Source organism: Pan troglodytes, chromosome 9, assembly GCF_028858775.2.
Source record: "Pan troglodytes isolate AG18354 chromosome 9, NHGRI_mPanTro3-v2.0_pri, whole genome shotgun sequence".
Taxonomy (NCBI): domain Eukaryota; kingdom Metazoa; phylum Chordata; class Mammalia; order Primates; family Hominidae; genus Pan; species Pan troglodytes.
Window position 1 is genome coordinate 121,770,773 of NC_072407.2, and position 19,308 is coordinate 121,790,080.

Sequence of the window (19,308 nt, forward strand, 5' to 3'; positions counted from 1 at the left end):
AGCAGTTTCCTGGCACACTTAGCTGGAGGTAGCCTTCTCCCTCTTCCTGGTGAAAGTTTGATGTGGAGTTTATTGATTCCATTTACCACAGTATTTTCCTTAAATATTTTTTGAGTCTAATGCACACCGTATGCACCCATAATGGCTCTAGCTAGCCTTGTTTTTCTGTAGAACCAATAAAGCAATTTGGAGGAGATGAAATTGAACTCAGAGGCATCAGGAGAGGGTGGCTGGAGATGTGCACAGGGAGGGAAGGATGAGCCTGAGATAAAAGACCCAGGCGGTGGAGACATTCAGGATTGAGGGGCAATACAGCACTGTGATGACAGAGAGATGGGAAGGAATGGAAAAAAGAAAAGAAGTCAGGCAAGCCAGGGGATAAGGAAACACTAGAGGGGGAAAAGGGAGGGAAAAGAGAGATTGAAGAGAAAAAGGAAAGAGAAGGAAAGATGAAAGAATATATTAGAGCCAACCCACAATTTTGTGTGACCTTGGGGATATGGGCGAGTTAAGTCTATGGGTGGCCTTCAAATTACTCTCCAGAGTCTAAGTCTAATTCTAATCTCTTCTCTCGCTCACCCAGCCTTTCATGAGAAAAGCAAAATAGACATCTGTGTTGGACTGCAGTGTTGTCTGCTTCCCCAGCATCCATTCACCCCTCTCTCCCTGCAGAGCAGCCATGTTACCTGAGCAGGACTCAACTTCTGGGTTGGTCCCTAATGGGCTAAGCCAATGACAGTATTCTTACCTTCCCTGGCCTCAGTGATTGGGTAAGGAAAAGGCATATAACCCAGCACCAAGCCAATCAATGCATAGGATTCTCTTGGCCATGGTTATTGGCTTGAGAGCTACCTTGTGATGTAAGTTGGTCCAATCAGAGAGAAAGTTGGGATTTGTGGTAAAAGTTGGGAGTAAGAAAAGCCTTTTAAACCTCCGTGGTTATGAAAAAGGAAGCATGTGACCCTGGAGGTGCTAGCACACATTTTGCTATTGTGAGGGAATTCAATCTGAGAATGGGCCTGATACATTAGAAAAGGAGAGTGGAGAGAATCACAAAGAAATGTAGCCAAGGATTATGAGACATTACCAACCTCTGGGTGAAACCCCTCCTGAAGCTGACATTTCCCCTGGGGATTCCAATTTCATGAGTCAATAGATTTCCTATTGGTTAAGTAATTTTGAGTTTGATTTTCTGTTATATACAGTGGACAGTATAATATCTTTACATTTGATTCCTTCTGTTCTTTCAGCTACAGGCCTCATGAAAGCTTTTGCAGAGTGTATCTGCAGGCCTGAGTTGGGCAGGGTTCCGGGGGAAGACTGGGCTTCAGGTGAACTCCTCTCCCAGAAGCTTAACTCAGTCCCCAGGGTCAGGCTGGTAGGGGGAGGGAAGGAGGGAGGAGTAAAAGGCCAGAGAATCCACATTCTGGAAGGTCAGGCCCTTTCCACTCAGCTGGGCAAACTCTCCCTGCTCAGCCCCGAGTCAGTCTTCAGAGCACCTTTCAGCTCCAGGTACAGATTCCCCAGACTGGGATCCAAGACCGACCCTCCTGGACTCATGTTCCACTGCTCCCCTCTGTGTACCCCACTGCCAGCCAGATTCCAGCACACCACCCCTCTCCTCCCCTGCCTATCTGCTACTGGGGGTCCCTTTGCCTGGAAACTCCCACTCCTATCTGTTTGGATGTCACTCATCTCTCAAGCCCTGCCTCAACACCACCCCTGAAGCCTCCCCTGACTTTAATAATCCACCCAAAACCCTCTTCCTCCTGCGGGAGCTTCATCTGAATCTGTGTGAATTGTGGTTGGGTGGGTGGCATGAGAAAATGTGTAGTTTGAAAAGTCATACTCAACGTGTCTATTGTTTTTGTCCATAAACTGCCAAAAGTTAGGTTAACAAACTGCTCTGGATTAATGGAATTATACTTCAGACAGCAAGAGAAAGCATTACTGGGGTCATAGGCTAAAAAAAAAATGTTGAGAACTCACACTCTAATTGATGAATCCTCTTCTCTGTTCGACTTCTAAGGGCCCTTGCACCTTTCTGTAGCACTCTCTGGGCCCTGCCTTACACTGCAGTTGTTTGTATATTGATCTTGCTCCTTTGCTAGGTCATAACCACCACTGACTGGCAGAACTGGGAGGGCCTTGGGATATCACTGGATTCAGGGATCCACCACCTCTTCTTCACGAGTTGCACGTGAGCAATGGTTCACCTTTGCAGTGAGCTGCTAAGGTTATTTTAAAAACTGAGTTTGAAAGCTGTCACCCCTCACCTTTCTTTCATATTCAAGAAAGCATAAAAGAAACTGAGTGATTCTGGAACAAAGAGGTCATTGCGTGGCTTTTAAAAGGCCTTCGTGAAACCATGGTCTTGACAGCTTAATTTGTAGAGATAAAATGCTTTTTGCTACATTTATGAAACAACTCTTTGCATCAGCAGCACCAAGCTTGGAGGCCTGGGCATAGCTTTAAGCTAGGGCTTTGTGTTCGTCCGTTTGCATTGCTATAAAGTGATACCTGAGGCTGGGTAATTTATTTAAAAAAGGAGGTTTATTTGGGCTCAGGGTTCTGCAAGCTATACAGGAAGCATTTTGGGAAACCCAAAGGGATCCCCCAACAGCAGGAATGGGACAGCTCTTCCTGGCTTCTTGGGAGGTAGGGGAGGCTGTGAGCCTCCTTCTTCCTCCATGTCACCCTCACTGGGTCAAACTTCAGAGCAGGGACAGGTGAGAAATAAATATTCCCAGGTAGGTGTGGGGGACCTGAGAATATTGGGGCTTGTGGACTGCCTTCTGTGTGTGGCCTGAGATGAAGACAAACCTCCCAGAGAAGGTCCGGGTTTGGCGTGGCCCTGGGTCAGACGTGGTGCAGCCCTGGTTGAGGGAGCTGTGCAGGGCGGTTCTTAATCAGTGTTCCTGGCTGCCAATGCCCTGTATCCAACACAGCAGAGGATCTGGGAGTTCCATGTGTCCCAGAGGGGAGATTGCAGAAGTGTGAAAGAATTGTGGACATACAGGCCTGGAGTTAGGATGAGGAGGTCACGTGAGGGCAGATGGTGGGAGAGGCTGGGACCTCATCTGGGAGTGTTATCCGATGTCAGAAAAGATCAGCTGCAGCCAGAGGGCAACAGGTTGGACACCCAGAGATAGGTGGCCCAGGGGAATAGCTCATGGAGGCTGACAATAACCCAGAGGACAGCAGGTGGGCTGGGGGCCCTGCCCTGGCCACCACAAGGAGACACAAACTTCCCCCATCCTAAGGCCATCCAAGGAAGGAGGATGGAAGAAATAGTGCTAAAAGGGACTTTTAAATGGAATTACTGTTTAATGGTAAGTTGATCACCACCCCCTCCATCCCTTAAGACCCCCACACCCACCGAACTGTGAGCAGGGATGGACAACCTGGATCAAGAAGTGGTCAGCGATGGAAAATAAAGTAACTTTGTCTTACCAATCCGAGTTATTGTGTGTACATTCCATCCCTTATTGCAGTAATTGTAATTTTGATGAGTGATAAGAAAGGGAAGCTCAAGGTGCTGTGAGAATATGTATTGGGACATCTGACCTCGTTTGGGACATCAGAGAGGGCTGCCCAGAGGAGGAGAAGTTTAAGACAAATTCTGGAAGATGTATATGTATAGGGGTTCATGGGAGTGCAGAGGGAGGGCAGTGTTCCAGGAGTGGGTGACCCTTGCTTCTTTATCCTATATGAGAACCCCCCCAGAGTCCCTGGGCTGGGCTACCCTAGCCGATCTCCCCATCTCCTGTCCAGGGCCAGGAGCAAGGGGACTCTTCCCAGAGGCCCTCGGGGTCTGCTGGAAGGGATACATGTGAATACAGCCTGGGCTGAGCCTCTGGCAGGAAGTCTGACAGTTGGTTGTCCCTGACCTCTCAGCCAGCCACAGCCCCTGATGCCTTTGCTAACTGAGCAGGGTTGGGGTAGGAGAACTCCCAGCCCCCATGTCCCCTGCTGGTCCATATGCCCTGCTGCTCAGCCAGGAGTTGTGTGTGGTGTTGGCTGCTCCGCTTAATGGTCGGGAAAGGAGGCAATCATGTCCCTTCCATCTGCCGGCTGAGAGCCCGTGCAGAGGAAGCCCATTAGCAGCCCCTGCTCGTGTGCCAGCCTCAATTAGCCTAAGCGGGAGCAAAGGGCAGCACGGGTAATAAAACCTGCAGCCAGGCAGCATGGGGCTGGGGATCCCTGGAAAGGCTGGGAACCCAGGAGAGACCTGGGTGGGGGCATAGATAGCATTTGGAGGGATCTGTGAGGGTAGACAAAGAGAAAGGCAGGTATCAGCTATTTCCTTGCTCCTGCTTTGAAAGAAAATGTTCCAGATTGGAATCAAAACCGCAGGACCAGAAGTTCTCATTCATTGAAAGCATCTGGACCCAGGCTGAGTGAAAGCAAATGGACTCCAGTTCAAGAGGGCAGAGGAAAGCGTACCAGGAAGTGGATTCTCAGACTGGAGGGGCAGGGATGGGGGTGGAGACAGGGCTGAAGCCTGGATTGGCTGCAACTCTCCAGGAGCAGCGCTGCTAGTGAGCTGGCCAAGGACAGTGGGCGTGGGGGAGCTCTGGCAGTGGTGCTTCATATGGGGTGGGTGGGAGCTGAGGCCACAGCCTGGGGTTTCCAGGGAGCACAGGGACCCCCTAAATAGACCTTGCAGAGCACCGGGTGGACGTGAGGAGCTGTAGGCTGGGCCCTGGCTATTGGGGAATTAATTTCTCCATGATTCCCCCCATCCTTTTCCAGGATTCCCAACCCTCATAGAACAGCCAAGGAGCGGGTCACCGGATGCCTTGTTAAAGTTGAATTTCAGGTAAGCAACAAATAAATAGATTAATATAGGTATGTCCCATACAATATGTGAGATATATTTACACTAAACAATGATCCATTACTTACCTGAAATTCTAATGTAACTGGGCACTTTGGGTTTTTTCCAGAGAGTGATGGGGGACCTCCTCCCAGCGTGGGGTCTGCATCTCTCCTGGAGGAAGGAGGGTGTCCTGTGCTGACTGCTGGCTCTCTACCCCAGGCCCATCCCGGGGGTGTGCAGGCCACTGTGAGAGGTCACTGGATTCCCTGGCTGACTCTGGTGGGGCCCTCCTTATACAGGCAATGGAGGGGAGACTGCTTCATGAGGGCCACCCAGAGCTCTGGTGGGCAAGACAGACAGACAGAGGAGGTCTGGGGAGAGGGGATCCTGTAGGGAAGAGTGGAGGGCCCAGGCCCATGGGAGGCCCGTTCTCACCAGCAGGGCCCGCAGTGTCTCTGGGTTCCTGCGGCTCCTTGCTCCGCTGTGCTGCCCTTGGTTAGCCGACCAGACTCAGTGATGAACTTTCAGAGCACAAATCTGACCATGCCATTTTCTTTCACAAAACCCTTTGGTGACTCCCTTTACCTTTAAGTCAGTCAAAATTTCTTAGCATTCCGGCCCCCTGCCTGGCTCTCCATCCTTATCTCCGTCCACACTGTGTGCCATTCTACCCTAGCGAAGTTCGGCCACTTGCAGTTCTGTAAACAAACCTTGCTCCTTCATGCTACAGGCGTCTGCCTAAGCTGTGGCCCTTCCATGGAATTCTTGACTATACTCCTTCCTCACCCTTCCATGCTATTTGCCATTCAAGATCAAGCTTAATGAGTATCTCTTCTTAGAATCCTTCCTTGGCTCCTCTTCATCCTGTCCTCAGGAGAACTCAGACCTGGGACAGGCTGGATATGCCCAAATCATACTCATGTATTGTGCTCCAAAGTACTCCGGCTCCTACATTCCCCACCTCAGTGAACAGCTTCCCCATGTACCTGGCATCCAAAGTAGAAACCCCATACTTCTCATTCACCCTCCCCAGTTACCCTTGGTCCCCACCCCATTCAAGTAGCCATCAAGTCTGGTCATTCTCACTCCTAAGGATGGCCCAGGTGGGGCCATCTATTTTGTCTGCACCCTGCAATTTTCCTCACGAGCACTTTACTGACCACCCTGAAGTTTCATGACATTTCCAGCTGTCTGCCTCCCTTTCTAGACTGAAGACTGAAGGATCAGGAGGGCTGGGCTGTCTATCTGGGACACCACGTGTCTCCAGTGCCCTGCAGCACCTGACATGTGTGTAGGAGCTCCACGTTTCTTGGGTGAACCACTCATGCCCTTCACAGGGAGATTGTATCTTTCAGACCTCCAAAGTGCAGGCTCGGTCTTGTCACCTGATTACCCATCCTTCATCCTTCAGATCCCAACTCAAATGTCACCTCCTCCAGGAAGTCCTCCTTGAGCCCCCGGTTAAGTCAGCTCCCTGGGTTACACACTCCACAGCACTAAATGACTTTCCATTGCTGGACTCACCTGAGAGTACTGTAGGTGCACACTTACACCTAGGTGATTGTTTACGAGTGTCTGCCTTCTCCACCAGGCTGTGAGCTTCATGTGAGCTTCCAGGAAACATGTCTGTTTTGAGTCACTCTTGTACTCTCAGTGCCCAAAGACAGTAGGTACTGCATAAATCTTTGGTGAATGAATGGACAATCCAAGAGTAATGGATGAGAGAGGGATTTGCAAACTGTAAAGTTCCAGTGTTCTCCACCTTTCTGAGGCTCCTCTCATGTAACATTGGCCCTCCATGTGGGTGCATTCTTAAATGTTGTGTGGTGGGGCAGGGGAGCATGGCAGACTCTCAGTGGGCAAGGAAAGGGCATGTGTAGTTTAGAGACAGCCCAGAGTAAATTTGATACTTTCCCCTCCCCTGCGTACATGTTCTCTCTCTTCTTTTCTGTCTCTCACATCCAGGGACATTGAATTGATACAGGTTTGTGTTGCTGTTGTTGGCAGTGTGTTTTACACGTGTTAGTTTCAGCATGTCTATCTTAGAGTATAAACTCCCAGAAAGAAGGAACTGGGTCTACAAGAGTCTCTGTAAAAGGTCTGAGTACTTAAACGGAGTTGGAAAATGAATCTGTGTCTAGCTAGTAAATTGTATGTAAAACCCTTTTCATGTGGGAGGTGGGAAGGGTATGTGTTATTGTGGCAGAGGCTGGGGGAGAGCATTCAAAGACTTCCCCCTCCAGATGGATCGCAGCAGGAAGGCCGAATGGAGGAGGTGAAACTCCCCCCAGCCCTCCCCATGTTGTCTCTGCTTTGGGGAACAAGTGCAGACATAGATGCAGGGGTCTGATTCTTCCCAGAGTCCTGATGTTGGACGAGACTTTGGACATTGTGACTCAGTTTCTCTTTTATAGCAGGAATTCTTCCAGCAGCCTCCCTGGCAGATACCACATAGTCAGCATTGGAAGGGGCTTTGGACATCGAGGTTTGGAAAGAACCAGCTTAGTGTGAACACTCCCAGAGTCAGGGAGCTCACTACTTTGTCCAGTAGCTCATCCCACAGTTGAATATCTCATCGTTAGCTCTTTCTTTTTCTGAGCTAGTTGTACTTACTTGTTCATGTCCCTCCTGCTTCTGCTTGAAGAATAATGAGCCTGATGGCTCTCCCGGGGCAGCTCTTCAAGGCTGGGATGCCTCTCCGGCATCGTCCTGGTGCAACCTGCACTCCTGTGGCTGGGCCCTCCTGGATCCTGGATCTATCTCCCTCTTTGGAGGACAGGATGGGATGAATCAGTGGGTCTGGCCGGGGGCTGAAGGTTCCTGTGTTGATCCTCCCCTCATTGTGTCCTCCCCCCAGATCAGGAGACTTTCTCCTGTGGGCTCTCCTCCCCCTGCCCCAGGCCCGCGCGTCTGTCACACAGCTATGACTTACCTAAATGTGTGTCACCCAGAGGACAGGAACATTTGATTGCTGGGGAAAAATACTTATTTTTCCCTAACGCCTTTCAAAAAATGAGTCATGATTGGTCTAAAAATAGTCTGTGGAAATCAGAAGAAACAAACACACACACAAAATGATACTAAAATTCAGAGTACCTAATTATAGGAGAAAGGAAATGGTTTGGCAGAATTGGGATTCTAGTAATGTTTTCATATTTTCTTTGAATCAAACATCATGCAGGGAGAGTGAAATACATTCGGCATTGTTAATAAATTTTCTAACCCAGAGACTCATCGTCCCTCTATCAAGCTGTTTACAACCTCCATGGGCATTTCTGAGTTTGTGGTTTTTGGACTTACTCCCCTCTCTGCTTTTCCCCGGGCAGCCCCTGTTGACCAGCATAAACCTCACAACCGGCATGATCAATCAGGCTGCCTGTCATCATTGCTCAGTCCAGACACTGAGCAAGCACCTTGGGTGAGAAGAGCACTGTAGAGGGCACTAAACAAAGATTATTTCTAACATTTAAGTCCTTAATCCGTCTTGAATTAATTTTTGTATAAGGTGTAAGGAAGGGATCCAGTTTCAGCTTTCTACATATGACTAGCCTGTTTTCCCAGCACCATTTATTAAATAGGGAATCCTTTCCCCATTTCTTGTTTTTGTCAGTTTTGTCAAAGATCAGATAGTTGTAGATGTGTGGTGTTATTTCTGAGGCCTCTGTTCTGTTCCATTGGTCTGTATCCCTGTTTTGGTACCAGTACCATGCTGTTTTGGTTACTGTAGCCTTGTAGTATAGTTTGAAGTCAGGTAGCGTGATGCCTCCAGCTTTGTTCTTTTTGCTTAGGATCGACTTGGCAATGTGGGCTCTTTTTTGGTTCCATATGAACTTTAAAGAAGCTGGAAACCATCATTCTGAGCAAACTATCAGAAGGACAGAAAACCAAACACCGTATGTTCTAATTCATAGGTGGGAATTGAACAATGAGAACACTTGGTCACAGGGTAGGGAACATCACACACTGGGGCCTGTCGTGGGATGCGGGGCTGGGGGAGGGATAGTATTGGGAGAAATACCTAATGTAAATGACAGGTTGATGGGTGCAGTGGGCCAACATGGCACATGTATACTTATGTAATGAGCCTGCACGTTGTGCACATGTACCCTAGAACTTAAAGTATAGTAAAAAAAAAAGAAAAAAGAAAGATTATTGAGTGGATGGTTCATGAACCTGTAGGAAGAAAAGGAGCGATCACTAGGAAGCATCTTGGGTTCACCAAGTGGAAGTCCCGCCACAATAAACTCCTTTCTCCAGCTGCTGGGTTTTCTAGACTGGTAGACGTGCAGGGCACGATGAACATGGCATATCTGGATTTCAGCAAGGCATTTTGTAAGGACTCTGATGTAATCCTCAGGGACGAGATGGAGAATTGTGGATTAGACAGTAATAGAGTTAGATGGATTAGCAAACCAAGAGCAATGTGAGCCAACAGTAGGGTGAGGCTGCCAGGAAAGCAATGCAATCTTGGACTATATTAATCAAAGCACAGAGTGCAGAAGAGGGGAGATAATGGTGTGGCCCTCTGTGCTTGGCAGTGGTCAGACCACATCTGGAGACTTGTGTTTCATTCTGGGAGCCACAATTGAGCAAGGACATTGATGAATGGGATAGCATTTGGAGGAGGGGGCCTGGGATGCCCCAGGGTCTTGCTGCCATGCCAGACAAGGAGTGGTTGAGGGAGCTTGGGACTTTAAACTGGAAGAGAGAACACGGAAATGGATCCTGACAGCTGTTTTCAAATATTTAAAGGTCTGCCCTGGAAGACTGAGTGGAAATATCAGATGCAGTGTTAGAAACTCAGCACTTGACAGCCAGGCAGATTTTGGTTCGGTCCATAGTACCCCAACAAGAAGTGGGAGGCTCTGAACCCTGCAAGAGCCCTGGAGGAAGAATTCAATGTGGTCTTGGCCTGATGCATCCTGTTCTACACTTTTCTGTCTTACCAAAAGTAAACCAATAAACCCTGTGCTAAGCTTGGAGGAGGATGGAGGGGTACAGTGGTGCATGGGACCCTGGCCTCAAGGAGCTTCTGTTTGAGTCAGAGTTGGATAAACAAACAACTGTTATTCATAGAAGGATCTAACTGTTTATAGGAGGAAGAGCACTTGATTGTAGGAAAAGAGGCCTATTTACTGGTTCCTGTTCAGCTGCCAATTAGCTGTGTGACTTTGGGCAAATTATTGCATCTTTCTGTGTTTCCAGTTTCTTGTGTGTCAAAACAAATTTCTGGGGTGTGGCCCTCGACCTTTGCAGTGCACACTAACCAGCTAGGAAACATGTAACACGCAGCCCCTGCCTCACAGCATCAGTAGTCCTGGGGCAGGGTGGCCAGGTGATTCTAATACAGGAGGCTCACGGATCACTGGAAGACACTGATAGAGTGAAGAAATAACATGGCCTTTATGAGAAGTTTTTCATTTGTTCTTGAGAGTGAGGAGGTGGGCTGGCAGAGAGACTGACCAGTTAGGAGGTGTCCTAGTCCATTTGGGCTGGGCAGGTTATAAACAACAATTTATTTCTCATGGTCCTGGAGGCCGGGAAGTCCAAGATCAAGGTGCCAGTAGATTCAGGGTCTGACACTTGCCCACTTCCTAGTTCATGGACAGTGGACTTCTGTGTCCTCACATGCTGGAAGGGGCAAGGGAGCTCTGAGGTCTCTTTTATAAGAGCACTAATCCCATCTATGTGGCCTCCACCCTCATAACCTAATCACCCGCACCTCCTAATACCATCACCTTGGGGGTAAGGATGCCATCATATGGATTTTGTGGGGGGAAATAAACATTCAGTCCATTGCAGGAGGCTACAGCCCCGAGCTGAGGAGGAAGGAATGTCAGTCAGACCTAGGGCAGTGGAAACCAAAGCACAGGGAAGGGTCTCATTGGAAAGCTAGAAGTAGCACGTCATGGCATGTGGGAAGAGGAAGGGGACACATGAAAGATGACTTTGCATGATGAAGCTTTACAACTGGCCTGGCAGATAGGCTTTCTTCCTTAGAGGTGGGAATGATGAAGGACCACAGCCGATGACCTGGGACTGGAAATTCTGACCACTGATCTGGTACCCTCTGGGGAGGATAGTCCCTGCTCACAAACTTCCTGGCAGAGGGGATAGGTTTTTCTCTCACCATGAGCTCAGGGAAGTGGGGACCTCCGGGGAAGAACCCTAGCTGAGTAGGTTCTTGCCCAAGCTGGTTCCACTGTCTGGAGTCTCTCCTCTCCCACCACCCTCCCACCCCCACGTCACTCCCTTTCTTTCTCTCTCCCTCCACCTTCTTTCTCTTCTTTCTCTCTCCTCCATTCCTTCTCCTTCTCTTTCTACCTCCCCTGCCTCCTCCAGGCAGCAGCAGCAGGGAAATAATGAGGTTGCCCAACTGGCGGTGCACGCACCATCAGGGTGTAGAATGAAGACGGATGACTGTAGCTAAGAGACAATTTGAAAAGGGATAAATACAGGCAACAAGTTATTCACCACGGCAATTTGTAAAGAGCGTTAAAAACCTGCAGATGGGTTGTTTCACATCATCTCCTTTTCCATTTGCAGGCTGACAGGCCCGGGTAAACGACAGTGATGGATGGCTTTGAGCTGGGTCCCTTAATCTACCACTCTGCCATTGATTAGTTTGGCTCGCACTGCACCCCGGGGTGGTGGACATGACCTGTCTCCTGGAATCCAGAGCCTGAGCTGAGCCTTGGACTTGGAGGGGTCTCTGTGGGGAGAGGGGGTGCAGGGCTGGTGGGAAGAATGGAGTGAGGAGCCAAGAGGCTGCCAAGGGTTTGGCACCAGAGACTCAGAGGCTGGCACAGAGCAGCAGGAGGTTTCTGCAGCTGAGGATTTAGTTGATCAGGCAGAGATATCGGGACAGAGGAATAGCAGAGGTTGGGGATCAGAGTACAGCCCTCCAGACCCAACTCCCAGGAGACGCCTTGCCCCACTCCACTGTGGCCTCGTCATGCTGCCCAGCAAGGGCTGGTGCTGAGCCCTCAAGGGCCCTTTTACAGACTACTTTTTGACTCTGTTTCCCAAGTTCCTTGCTGTGAATGAATCAGAAGGAAACATTGCACCAGTGTTATAAATGAGAGGAAAGAGTCCCACGGAGGAGGGGGTTATCATCATCTGGGTGGGGGCTCGTTCCAGGCTGAATTTAGGATGTCCAAAGTAAAGAGAGTATAGACAGAAAGCCCCTTGAGATGATATAGAGGCGGGAAGGGCACAGGATAGCAGGCTGCTGCAGAAGGGATCAAAAGATTACGAGCCATCAAAGACTACAAATTTAGGGCAAGGTGAGAATGCACAATTCCCTGTAGTGCCTAAGAAATTAGAGAGAGAAGAAAGATTTGAGGAATAGATATGCTGCTATATTGGAAAAAGCATTACAGTAGGATTTGGGGGAATTTGGTCTTGCCTCTGCTCCCCATGTAGCTTACTGTAGGGTGCTTCTGCCTCCCAAGTTTAAAAAGATAAATGTGGAAAATAGTAGCAGCTCTCACTTGTAGTGTGCTTTGACATTTACAGAAGTGCTTTTTTTTTTTTTTTTTTTTTTTTTTTTGAGATCATGACCCCATTTGATCCTCTTAACAATCCAGAGAGGGAAGAAGGTAAGTATCACTGTTTCCATTTTAAGGTTGAATAAATAGAGGCTCAGAGAAGTTAAGTAACTTGACCAAGGTCACACAGCTTATAAGTGGTAGAGCCTGAGCTCCACCTCAACCACACCATGTGACCACATGGCTGTGCAACTCCAGTGCTTAAGAGAAATGGGGCTAATGAAGTGCAGGTTAATCAAACTTCAAGCAAACCCTTACCTAAGTTTTAATCTTTAGAACAAAATATGTTTTTGTAAAACCTGGGAAATCATTGCCCACTGGTCCATGAGTCTGAGTGCTCCTGAAATCCCCGATCTTGCCAGAAGGATGATGAGAATACAGATCAGGATTAGTTTCCTTATAAACAGATTGAACACAGAATGAGGTGACCAGTCCTGGGGTCTGGCACCCTTACAGCTTGCTCCCTATTTGAAGCCTCACTGTTCTCTAAAATCTGGTTCAGGGCTCACCTCCTCCTTGAAGACCTCCCTGACCACCACAGCCACAATGAGGACTCCTCCTCTGGGAGCTCACAGCCTGCCCTAGTGAAAGCAACGGTTGATCACATACTGCTTGTATTGCTGGTTAGGCCAAATGTTCTGGGATCTGCTTAATAAATGCAGCTGCCTGTGCTTATGTTGGAGAGATTGGGATCAGGGGCTTTTATGGCACCCCCCACCACACACACAACCCAAGCATTGAACCTGAGAGAATCAGGATTAATGAGTTGAACCCTCTCTGGGCAACTAAGTACCTGTCTGCCCTTGAACAGGTCACTTTGCCCTGCATGGGTTTGTGGTTCTTGCCTGTAAATTATAGGGGTGATGGTGGTATAGAAAAATGACCCAGGTCATTGGCTGTCAGCCCTGGCTGTCCATCAGAAACACCTGTGGGGTTTCTAAAATACAGAACACTGGGTCTGATTTCAGCCCTCCTGAATCAGTGTCTCAGGAAAAAATTGGCCTGTTAAAAAAAAGCTTCACAGCTGATTTCAATGTTCATCAGGGTTCAGAAACAGTGACCTCCAAGGAGAATCCCAGCAGCCGTCATCAATTGAGTTCTCCTGTGAGTTGGGCGCTGCACTAAGCCTTTATACACGTCTTATCATATTTCACTGACTACAGCCTGGCTACTTTCTGAGGTCGGGTCCCCCCAGGAAACAGACTCTGAGACAGAGTGTTGTGGGCAGGAAGATTTCTGGGGAGCCCTCCCAGAGAACAACATCTGTACGGGAGCGAGGGATGCAAGATTGGCCAGAGGAAGCAGGTGAACTGTGTTTAGAGCTGTGTTGTAATTAAGCATAGTTAAAGGCCTTATCCCATCCCAGTGCTGAGGCTGGGATAGTCTTTCAGTAAAACAGAGGCAGCAGAGCCAAGCCTCTGTGTCTCACATGGACCAGTCTTCTGGGACAGGCTGCTTTTGGGTGCCTACCCTGAGGGAGGATGCCTACTGCTGGGGAGGGCAGCTTCTTTCTGCCAAGGCCTTCCTGCAGAGGATTCCACTGCGAGCCAGCAGCAGGCAGTGCCAGGCAGCTGCAGGAGGCACCTGAGAAGGCATCTGCATGGCTGACCACAGCATCCGGTAGGTTATGACAACTATGGATGGAAGTGAAGGTGCAGAGGTGAACTTGTCTAAGCTCACAGCATTCATATGGGGCAGAATTGAGATCTCAGCCTAGGTCAACTCCAAATCCTATATTCTTTTCTCGTGGTTCAAAGCCACACAATTATATCAGAAACATTTGCATAAAAATTGAAACACTAGTTCCCTATCCCTCCATCCTTCACACACACACACACACACACACACACACACACACACACACTCACACATGCCATGTTAAAGGGAAGCTAGAAGGGCCAAGACTAAAGTTGCAGGAATAAGGGACTAAAGAGATTAAACGAAGCTATGGCAGCAATGGTAGGACAAGCCTAGGTCTGTCAAACTCAATTTTGTTCCAATATTAAGTGTATCTTAATAAAAAGTATTTGCTACTTTGCCTTAGCTCACACACCACAGCAGGATTGACTGTTATTCTTCAGAATAACATGCTTTAACATTTGTGTATTTGCTGGGCCATCTCCAAGGGCATTTGATGGAGCCCTCTGAAGGCTGCCAGGGCCTTTGGTCCCACTGATGGGGGCACATGGCCTGATTCCTTCTGCTCCAGGTCCCCCTCTCCATGCCCTGGCCTGAGGGGTGATTGGGGAGTTTAGGATGGTTGGCAGCCAGCTCAGGTCCCCTTGCTGGGCCACTGATGGGGGCTTGCTGGCCCCCTATGTGCAGGCCTGAGCAGGCTGGGTCTCAGCCCAAGATGGCGGTAACAGGGCTGCACTGGGCGTTTCCATTTGATTCAAGGCCTCTGAAGGCAGAATGGGAGAGGAAGCAGCTGGGAGCAGGGGGAGGCATCAGCTGGCCTAGTGCAGACACCAAAATAGATGTGGGGGTTGGTGGAGAAGGCAGGGGCAGGGGTGTGAACACACCTTGGTGAAAGCCAGCTCCAGGGGAGCCAGGAGAGGGAGAGCAGGCCTGGGGTGGTCTAGACAAGGCCTGAACCCCCTCAGCCAGGGGGACACTGTTGGGGTCCCCAAAGGCCTGTGCATTCAAGCACTGTCTGGTCCCTGCTCATTCTCATCTCCCCTGTTCCCTCACCCTTCTTTATTTACTCACTTGTCCCAGCATGATGAGGGGCCCTGAGGGCAGGGGCAGGTCTGTTGGAATCCTGAGTCCTCATCACCCAACCCATGCCTGGCACACAGTACTTAGGAAGTATTTCTTAAATGAGTGGATTTCCTCATTTATTCATCCACTTTTATTCATTCAGCTATTCATTCACACTCATCCATGAAGCACTTGAGTCTTCTAAAGCACACTGGCAGCTCCCAAAGGCATTTAGAGCATGAATATTGGCCCCTTGGGGTTAAAATCTGGTCGGGGAGTTTAGGATGGGCTTGGGCGTGAGGGGCTCAGAGGTGAAGTGAGTGAGCTGCTCAGCCTGAGAGTCCAGGCAGGGGTGAAGGGCAATCACTGCCAGCTGGCCTGGCCTGGGAAATTCTCCTTCATGAAGCTGGACACAGCAGCAGGCAGGATTTGGGGAGGAGGAGGGGGAAAGGGCAGCCCAGGTAGGAGTCAGGAATGAGTGGGAAGAGGCCATAGATCAGGTGAGGCCAGGAGGGGAGGATGCAGCATCTTCCCTGGCTGTCCTAGCAGACGGCAGCCTTGATCTCTGCAGACTGCCTGGCGAACTGCTTTCTCGAGTCTGCCTGGGTGTGGACTAGAATTGGGTGTGCTCACCCGGAAGCAGCACACACCAAGCAGGGTCTGTTCTGAGGGCCTCAAAATGACCTAGAAAGTGATTTTGAAGAATATGCATCCCAGAATGAGCAGGCCCGTGGAGAGCCAGGTGTCACTGGCAACCAGTCATCACACTGGGCTGTGACTGCCTGAGAATGACTCATGGGTGACCAATCAGAAGGCAGCTTTGGAGTGGATAAAAATGACCTCCTCCCAAAATGGGAGAGAAAGCATCTGGTCACTCAGACCCCCCTGCCCCTGCCCCACCCTGTCCTCAACTATCAGGCAGGCATGAGCCTTTACATCCACATAATCACTGAGGTTCTAGGAGTGCCAGGCACCCATGCTGCTGTGCTGTGGAGATCTAATCCTCTCGGTGTCTTCCCACCCCCTGCCTGGGGGGATTCTAGCCAGCCACCTACTTCTCATGGAGGAGGGTCTGTGGGGTCCCTGACTGAGCCTGCTGGAACGCGCCTGTGTCTAGGTGAATTCTGACTGTGCAGGTGAGGGGCTGTGCAGCTCATGTCCTCACCCCCTTCTCATCTCTTCCACCTTCTCGGGAAGCCAAGTCACAGGGAAGAGGGTGGGAGATTCAGACCCCTTCACCCCCACTAGTTGGCAACCCTCAAAAAGGGGCAGGTTTCTTCATTGACCTCTGGGGAAATGACTGCTTATCCCCAGTGAATAGGAGAAGCAACTGGGCGTGAGCTCCAATTCCAGGCTCCCAGGTAGGAGTTTGCAAAGGGCTATTCTCTGTCCCGGGCCCCTGTTTCGGTCTTGCCAGGATGCATGGACAGGGTGGCCCAGGGAAGGAGGAAGCCTGAAATTCTTAGGGCACCATACTGCAGAAGCACCTGCCCAGGAGGAAAGGGGTACTGCTATTCTCTCTCCACCAGAGTCAACCCCATCCCCCACTGCCATTTCTCTTCCCTCCAACCCTATCCACTGGCTGAGACCCAAGTTTCCAGCAAGGGCTGAGCTTGCCTGGTCCCCTGAGCAGTCGGGATCGTTGCCTGGCTGTGTTTCTTCCATAGGAGGCAATCTTGTCATCGGGCACACTTAGCACCCCCAGGGAACCCCCTGAGCCCTTAGCCTGAGGGGGAAGTGGAGAATTTTATCACCAGAGCAAAGGCCACCCACAGCAGGAGGGGAGAGAAGGGGAAAGGTTTCTGGGACACACCACTCCGAATAGCTTTGGCAGTTTTGAAGGTCACTTTTTTCCCCTTCCACCAAAGAATTTAATTAGGCTTCCATAAAGCAGTTAGATTTCGGAGCAGAACATTTTTAGCTCCCCTGCTAGGAGTGCTCATGAATATTGAAGACCAGGGAAGAAGGCAAGAGGCAGGAGCGGCCAGCTCACACCCCTGCCTTGATTCCCTGGGGACTGGGACGCTTGGGCACAGGAAGGGGGCAGCTGGGTTCCTGGGTTGGGGGACCCATGCAGCCTCCAGCAGCCCCGTGTCATTGAGCATTGGAGGTCACATCTTCTTCCATCAGTCAGGACCTAGGGAGGTGCACCCCGCAGTGCCCCATGGCTGGTGAAGGCAGGGTGGTGCGGGCCTGTGGGCACAGGTGGCAGCAGAGTGTGCCGGGCCTGGAAAGGCCACTGAGGACTTGGTCCAGGCCATCGCCTATTGATCCCACCATCCTGGGAAGACAGGGCTGTTTGCCGTTAGCAGTACCAAATGCCAAGGGCAGGCTTTGGTGGGGGTTCCTGCAGCAAAGGGAACCCCCCTTCTCCAAATGGGGCATGGCTGGGTCACTTCAGAGAGCAGAGGGTGATCAAGTCAAATTGACTCCAGAGGACACAAAGATGGACCCAAACATGCCTTCTAGAGGTTTCTGGCGGAGCCCAGACACGCTTCCCAGAGGTGTCTAACAAAGCAAGTGGACAGGCCCAAACATGCTATAGACAGTGGGTGGATTCTTAGGTCCAAGGAATGTGGGTGGGTAGGGAATGGTAGAGAGAAAAGGGCTCCAGGGCTCAGAGCTGTACACTGCCAGCCTGAGGAGCCTCCTCCAACAGGTCTGCTGTGAAGCCGGCTGGACCTCAGCTTCTTGCACATTCCCACAGTGCATTCTGCTTTCCAGGCACATACCTGCACATGGTCCCACGGGAGCCTCACTCACAGTATCCCTGAGCAAAAGATGGGGAAACTGAGGTCTTGTGGATGTCATCTCTGGTGCACTCTGATTTCATCCCTTACCTGAGGTCATGGAGTTGATAAACAGTAGGACTGGCTCTTGAACCCAGGTTTTGGGCACCCACCCAGTGCATTTTCGCCTCTGTAGTCACAGTTCTGTTCACAGACAAGGCGAAGACTCTGGTAATATGGCTTTAGGATATGTCAGGGGGAAGTTACCACTGTATCTTACAGGGCTATGTCCAGGCTGCTATAGCAAAATACCCCATACCAGGTGGCTTAGACAACAGACATTTATTTCTCACAGTTCTGGAGGTCAGGCAGTCCAAGATCAAAGTGCAGGATGATTCAGTTCCTGGTGAGGGGCCACCGCCTGGCATACAGATGGCCATCTTTTCATGATAGAAACAGAGCATGAACAAGCTCTCTGGTCTCTTCTTACAAGGGCACTAATCCCATCATGAGGGCCCCACCCTCATGACCTCATCTAAACCTAATCACCTCCCAAAGGCAAATACCATCACATTGGAGGTTAGGGCTTCAACAGATGGATTTTGAGAGGGAAACCATTCAGTCCTTAGCTGTCTACTAGATCCAGACCCACTGGCCAGCGCTGATTCCTTGTGATAGCAAGTAACACCCCTGCCCCCAACCACCCTCCGCAGCAGGAAAGCGAGGCTCAGAGAGGGGCCAGGGTGCAGGGAGCCTGCACATGTTTAGCTTTATTTAGTCAGCAAATCCTAAGCACTGGCCAAGGCCAGACACTGTGCCAGGTGCTTAGATCCTAGAAGTACAAGGAGCCCAAATGATATGGAATGGGAACACAGTACATCTGTGAACCTGGAAAAGGGGGAAGGCTTCCCAAAGGATGGCATCCAAGTTGTTGGTTCTGATGCATGAAGCTCAGGCCCAGCATTGGTGGATGAGGTGAGGGGAAGGGAGGCAGCAAATTTCTGGGCTCAGAGTTGGGGCTGTGCTCCCAGGTGGCTGCCTCTCCCTCCTGATTTTACTCACCTGCCTACAGGGGCCCTCCTGATCTCCAGCCCAATGCAGCATGGCAGGAGCCAATGGTTAGGTCACTGATCCAGGAGAGGAGAGGGCTGTAGGAAAGACGGCTGGTTTGCTGGGGTGCTATTTGCGAGTTCAGCGTTTTGGTAGTGCACTGAAGGCCCATGCAGTAATAAATCTGTCCCTCTGCTGAGGCTAGGTTTGAACCACTGAGCAGTGTGTGCAGGGTGTCTGAGCTGGCTAGGGGCTGCCCAGCAGCTGCAGCCCAGTGGGGCAATGGTGTTGTCCAACCAGTTCAATTTTTTATTTGGGAAATGGAGGCCTCACCAAGGTCTTGGGATGTATTATTCGTGAATGTCAAAGAGAATATATTTTACCCTTGGTTTCTTCATGGCCTTGCTTTGTGATCTGGAGCAGAATTCCTACCCTCTCTGGGCCTGTTGTCTCTTGA